Consider the following 7,273-nt stretch of genomic DNA (forward strand, 5'->3'; position numbering starts at 1 on the left):
ACGTGTTCTGTGAAATTTCTTCATGTTTTTACAACTTTGTGACAACAAGCAAATAAAACAGTTTTATTATTTCATAATATCTTTTGAGTTACAGTTCTTCATAATTATAAAGAAGCTATCTTAAAATCATTAGTCTGTATTGTGCTTGGGACACTATCACATGACATTAAAAAAAGTATTGGTAATTGGTATCGGCGAGTATTTTGAAAAAAGTATCGGTACTTGTACTTGGTCTTAAAAAAATGGTATCGGTGCAACCCTAGTAACTATTATTTCTTCTTGCAAAAAAGTACAACCATAAATTGATATGAATGATTAAGCTTTTAAACTGGAGACAGTTCACCTCGCAATAATTTCATAATTATCAATGCATTTCTAAAAGGTATATATTATAAATGGTATACAACAAAATATTCTGATATAGCTAGGAAAATAAGCAATAAATTTCATTCTAAAACTGAAAACTTTATGTAGGGAACTATGATTTAAATAGTCTTACTAGCGATTTAAATCAAATCCAACCTGATTTTGACATCTATATAACCAGCTATTTTGTTATGAATTTAGCATACTTGACTCCAGTTCTGCCAAGTACATGGTACTGAGAAAACAAATGTTATTTTTTTATACCTTTAATTTATTTGTAGATATTTTACGGAAGGTATATAATGCTGGTTTATTTCCTGGACTTTAATAAGATTTGGGCAATGTCCATCGCATGTATTTAACAGTTTCATGTCAGTTGCTAGGCAGTCAGAGTCACCATGACAGCTATTTTGCCACAGTTTTATACCAGCTAAGTAATTTAATGAAGGCTTTATTAATATTTTAATAAGGCATACGTTGTACTACTCAATTAGCAAACATAAAGAGAAGCCACATAACCAACTACATTTACTGTAGATCTCTTTAGTTTTACATGTTTATGTCTAATCGATTCACACATCGCGTAGGATGATGTAACGTCTACACATCCGTATCTAATCTTGCGTTAGTTTACAGTGATTTAACGCACTAAACTGCACAATGGCTCTGGCACCCAGATCCTGCCGGGTGCACACAAATTCCCATGTTTAGATTGCATCAATAACAGCAACAACTATTACCAATGCAGGCAACAGACACCCACACACCATTTATACCAGAACTCACACCCTGAGATGCTCAGTCACCCACAACACGAGAGGATCCGGTACCGTTAGGCCCCCATGGAGCTGTACACTGTCTCGCGTGCTCCTTCTTTGTCAGGCCACGGATGCTTGCTTGTCTACTGCTCTACCACCCGTCCCTCCAGCACCTGCAGCCTTTTGTTTTCACAACCCGATCCCACTGACCCAACACAATAACAGCCAGCACTGGCACAACGCATCATAACCTTCAACCGCCAATAATATAAACGGGAATACCAGAGAGTTGGAGAATATGGGCTAGAACATCACCTATCCTATCACATAACAAATGTAGTGTCACGTGAATGTGTCTGCGTTCCAAATATTTTTGTTCCCCAATTTATAGGAAACTAAAGAAGTGTTGTGAGAGCGACCACTAGCGGTAAGGAGGAGTTCTATTTTGCGCATGCGTTTTACGGCCTAATGCCAGCAAAGCGCTGTGGTGGGGTGTGACAGGTTACTCAGCAGCACTGCGGAAAACTGAGCATCTGTCATCCTGCTTTTTAATTAAATTAGTATTCTGTTGTGCAAACCAACATAGACTAACAATGTACTTGCATAAAATCATTAAAAGGTAAAAAGAGCGATGCCACAAAAATCAGAACCTCCTTTTTGAATAGAGCTAACACACTGATGAGTATCAATTATTAAAATGCTTATTTCTTATATGTTTATCCTCCATTCATATTGTTACCAGTTATTTGTAGATTGCCAACACATTCTGCAGTGCTATAAACATAGTATGAAATGCAAGGTAGCATTCATAGGAGATAAATACATAGAACTGCGCTATTGTAAATCACCTTTCATGATGAATGTGATCTACAGCTGGGCTCATAGGCTTACATGCTAAGGAAGTCCAAGAGGAAGTTGCCTCTTCTATTCCAACAAAACATCATCACCAAAAAAACTCTGTCATCAAACACCAAGTGCTTGTTGTCAACTTTACTTTTCCATCTATTTCATATCTGTTGGCGCTCTACAAATACCTGATAATAATAATATTGCATCTCCACCCACTACCAACTCCGCTGCCACAAGTCTCCTATACTACCTGGAGAATAAAATAAACACCATTAAATTAAATTAAGGTCAGCATATATTTGATATCTGAGGTCTCAGGTATTTTAGTAGTATATGGTGGCTGCCTAGCTAAGAATATGATTTATTCTCTCACTTAGGTGTATATCTGGTATAATGAAGCATGCCAGACTGTAGGGTCATGTGTCTGATTTAACTACATTTGGTCATATTACTGGCAAAATAGAGTCAAAGGTCTCACATTGGTAAATAACTTGTATCATATAAGTAGAATTCAATAGACTATAGAGATTTAGAGACCATGCATCTGATCTAATGTTTCAACTAGACAAATAGCTAACAAGGTATTGTCTTAATTTATTTAATTAGTTCAACCATTTTTCCCTATTATTCCTGAAAATGGCTTAGATACTTAGCAGACTCAGTGTTGTTCTGAGTGTTTTTAAAGGGACACTCAAAGTCAAAATTAAACTTTCTTGATTCAGATAGCGTATGCAATTTAAAAAAAAAAAACTTTCCAATTTACTTCCATTAAAGAAATGTGCATAGTCTTTTTATATTTACACTTTTTAAGTCACCAGTTCCTACTGAGCATGTTCAAGAATTCACAGACTATACGTATATGCATTTGTGATTGGCTGATACCTGTCACATGATAAAAGAGGAGTGGAAATAGACATAACTGAAATTTGTCAGACAAAAATCTGATACTCATTTGAAGTTTAGACTAAGTGCTATCGCATTGTCTTTTTATCATGCATTTGTTGATTATGCAAATCTACTGTATTTACTGGTCCTTGAATCATATTTTTTTATTTCTTTTCAGTCTTTTTTTTTTTTTATCTTGGCCAGAAAAATATTCCATCTTAATGTTACCACATAGATTACTATTTTTGTTTCCCTATCACTGTTTTTAAATTTATAATCAAAGTTCTTTCAAATATTTTTTTTTCCTAAAAATTCTACTTTAGTAACAAATAGAAGGTTTTTTCCATAGTTTGTAAATTATATTTATTTCAGTTTGGCGTGCAAACAATTTTTATCAGGGACATCAGTAGAAATATACAGTGATCTTGTAAAATTATACAGCATAGAAAGAGTTAAATTATATCTTGTGATTGTCTTACTCCCAGCAGCTGTGATCTAGCCTTTGCAATATGGTGCAACCTCATTTACAGAGTGCTGTAGGAATTACATCATCCCTATGGGCATTATTACCATCTTTAGGTCCAGATTATAACTCTTGCATTATTTATTATCATTAAAGCACCAATCTGTTTTTCATTCTTCAATAGAATCTAAGAAAATAATGACATGGTAAATTAATATAATGGTAAATTATATAGGGTGTTAGTAAAATCCCAAAACCACAAGGCAACAGGAGAACAATGTTGTATTCAAAGCTGATACTAAAATATACTCTACTCTACTTGACAGTTGCTGGATGCAGCACACTGCTGCAACTTTGTGACATTTTATAGAACTCTTGCACTGCAGATTATATGATAAACCACTTGGACAATGGCTAAAGTGATCACTTAATAGGTAGGTATTTGTCACGCTCGGCTGAGCAGGTTCAGGGGTATGAAGCTTATGAGATGTGGTTGCAGGCTTAGGACTGTCTGGAATACTGAAAGGGACTAACGGTATGTGCTTCTTTATGAAATTACCCCTTCTAAGCATGGTTTAGTAACAGACAAACAAGTATGCTTATTGTTCTGGAAACAGAGGCTTGGAGGTTGGAAACAGGATTGTCGAGCAGGCGTGCCCACACCAGAACTGGAGTCTGAGGTAATGCCCACAATAGGGCCAGAAACAGGAGTGCCCACTGTAAGACTAGGAAAAAAGTGCCTACTTATTGCATTGCCAAAGACAGGAGGTGCCCACTGGAGGCCGAAGACAGGAGGTGCCAACTGGAGGCCAAAGACAGAAGGTTCCCACTGGAGGCCGAAGACAGGAGGTTCCCGCTGGAGGCCAAAGACAGGAGGTGCCCACTGGGGGCCGAAGACAGGAAGTGCTCACTGGAGGCCAAAGACAGGAGTTTCCCACAGGAGGTCAAAGGCAGGAGGTGCCCACTGTTCCCACTGGAGGCCAAAGACAGGAGGTGCCCACTGGAGGCCAGACAGGAGGTGGCCACTGGAGGCCAAAGACAGGAGGTGCCCACTGGAGGCCAAAGACAGAAGGTGTCCACTGGAGGCCAAAGAAAGGAGGTGCCCACTGGAGGCTGAGACAGGAGGTGCCCACTGGAGGCTGAGACAGGAGGTACTGACTGGAAGCCGAGACAGGAGGTTTCCACTGGAGGCCGAGAAAGGAGCAGGACACAGATGCTTGGCAGGGCCCACTGCATGGTGTGGATACTGGAGCCGAGACAGCAGGTTTCCACTGGAGGCCGAGAAAGGAGCAGGACACAGATGCTTGGCAGGGCCCACTGCATGGTGTGGATACTGGAGCACTGGTAGCAGAGACTCTCTGCAGAGGTTGGACACAGTAGCTGGAGACAGGCATGTGACAAAAACCCTCTGCAGAACTTGGTAAGGGTGCAGGATACTGGAACTTGGCAGAGTTGGAATGCAGGAGCAGGTGACTGGTACTTTGCACATATCCTTTGCAGTGCTTGGGTATATGCGCTGTATATAGGAAGTTGGCAAGCGCCTTTTGTAGGGATAGGCACTGAAACAGGATGCCAGAGAAGCAGGATGATGCCATAGGAAGCAAAGACAGGCTGGTACAAAGAGGATAGCCAGGAAACAAGCCGATGGTCAGATACCTAAGAGCAGTCAGCCAATCCAGGGAGGATCCAATACAATAGACAGGGTACCAGGCCAAGTTCGGTAAAGAGAAAAGCAGTCCAAACTTATGTCACATCCAAGGGAGATCCAAAAGGGTAGTAAGAGAATAACCTGGATTCAGGAACCAATCAGGTAATTTAGGCAAGGTCAGAGGCACTAACAACAGTAACAAGATTAACCACTATGCCAGCGAAGGGATTGGTTTGTGAAGCAGCCTTTTATAGGAGAGCTGATTGCAAAACTATCTGCAGCTGACAAGCAGGTGGAGCCAGAAAGCAATCCACTGCCGGTAACAGGTCGCCAAAAAACTTAAAGAGAATACAAAACCCTTTGGTGGTACAGGAACAGAGAAAAAAGCTGGGAATCAGGAGTCTCAGGTTCAAGTCTAGACCTGCCCTTGACAGTACCCCTCACCAAGGGTAGCCTTAACTTCTTTATACACTTGAAGATCTTCTTTCCTGACCAGATGAAAGTATACAATCAGGGGGTATTATTTTGGTTGAAGAGTTCTGAAGATGATCTTGGCAGAGAGCTACAATGATGTTGCCCTGAGATTTGGATTTTATTTTGGGTCTGGAGCGATTATACAGGTGATTTTGAATAATAGTTCCCCATCCCTGGACTGCAGTTTGTGTCTGTAAATCTTCAGATTCCGAATCTTCATAAATAGTTGTGAATCTATCTGTATTCTCCTCCTCAGTGCCAGAGGATGCTGTGGGTAGTAAGGTTCCAGCTAGGTCTGGTGAAACTGAAGTCACAAGGTTCTTTAAGGTCACGGAAACAGATGAACTGGACTCCTGCTGGTGACTTGGTGTACCGGAATCCTGCTGGGGAGAGGGTACAGAGACTTCCAAGAGAAAAGCAGAGTCAGATTTGATGACAGAAGTGCTAGTTTAATCTGGGAGTTGTTGCACCAGGATAGTATTTATCTGAACTTCTGCCATTTTTGTTGCTGGATTTGTAGTACTCTTCCCAGCAGCTACTGCACCACAGCAGACGAACCAGAACTAAGAGTTGGGGACTTTTGAGATTATCTCTTAGGAGGTCTCACCAGACAGTAGGAGATGACATGACTGGAGGCCCCACAATAGAAACAGAGTCCTTGCATTCTCCTTTGTGTAATCTCAGTAGCTGAAAGGGTTGCTTTGGTGTTTCCCTCCGCAGCAATTCTGGAAGAACTTCATTCACACCACACAGATGCAGTCCTGGGAGATACAGAGCATGTCAGAACTAAGGGAAACTTCTCTAGACTATATTTGCAAAATGTTTTTAAAAAAGTCTCTCTGAATGTCAATTAGAGCCTGAATGCCTGTGAAATAGGACTGTGTTATAAATTGCACCTTATCAGGAAGATCTTGAAAAAACTGCTGCATTAGCTGTGCCATGTTTGTTGCCTATTTAATTAGGGCTCTCAAAACTGGTACCACCTCTGCAAGTTACGATGCATGGTCCTGACATACTGTCATGCCCGGCTGAGCAGATTTGGGGGTATGGAGCTTATGCGAGGTGGTGGCAGGCTTAGGACTGTCTGAAATACTGAAAGGGGCCAGTGGTATGTGCTTTTTTATGGCATTACCCCTTCTTGGCATTGTTTAGTAAAAGACAAAGAAGTAAGTTTATTGTACTGGAAAAGAAGACTTGGAGGCTGGAATCTATGCGAGCAGGTGTGCCCACACCAGAACTGGAGTCTGAGGTAATGCCCACTATAGGGCCAGGAACAGGAGTGCCCACTGTAAGGCCAGAAACAAAGTGCTAACTTTTTTTTTTAACAATCTTTTTCCTTTTATTGAAAATAATCATAAAACATACAGAAGAAAAAAAACATAACTCAAATGAAATATGCCACGCAGGGCAAAATAGCAGGTTTGGTCAAAAATACACATGTATATCAGCTAAAACAAAAGGGAATTAGTGTCAATGACATTTTACCTTGAAATGAACATTTGTATTTTTAGAGACCTGAACTTGACACACACATATTATGGCTGTCTTTAAATGATTATACACTTATAGTTTAAAGAAATCAATAAACATAAAATCATAATACTGGAAATATAAACTATGTCATGCCAGGTGACAACTTAATCATAATTATAACCTAAAACATAGCAATGCCATCTTAGCATGATAATCTTAGACCATAAATGCAAAAATATACATCACTTAACTTTACAGTCAAAAATTTTTTTGTCATCTTTACTCGATAAATAATTAAATCAGATTTACTTTACCTTTTATTTTAACTCTAATTCAAAGAAGAGAGAAGAAAGAAGA

The 7,273-nt window shown here is 39.7% G+C and overlaps 1 protein-coding gene across 2 annotated transcripts in view; it reads right to left on the reverse strand.

Moving 5' to 3' along the window:
• TBPL1 (TATA-box binding protein like 1) overlaps positions 1-1,382 on the reverse strand; it is a 51,768-nt gene extending 50,386 nt beyond the window's left edge. Inside the window, exon 1 of one of the 2 annotated variants that reach the window (XM_053710906.1) lies at positions 1,197-1,382. The gene's annotated coding sequence lies outside the window, so the exon portion shown is untranslated. Of the gene's footprint in view, positions 1-1,152 lie in introns of both variants that reach the window. The other variant, XM_053710907.1, reaches the window with a different exon arrangement.
• Between the last annotated feature and the right edge of the window lie 5,891 nt (positions 1,383-7,273).

Source organism: Bombina bombina, chromosome 4 (assembly GCF_027579735.1).
Source record: "Bombina bombina isolate aBomBom1 chromosome 4, aBomBom1.pri, whole genome shotgun sequence".
In the NCBI taxonomy this organism is placed as follows: Eukaryota; Metazoa; Chordata; class Amphibia; order Anura; family Bombinatoridae; genus Bombina; species Bombina bombina.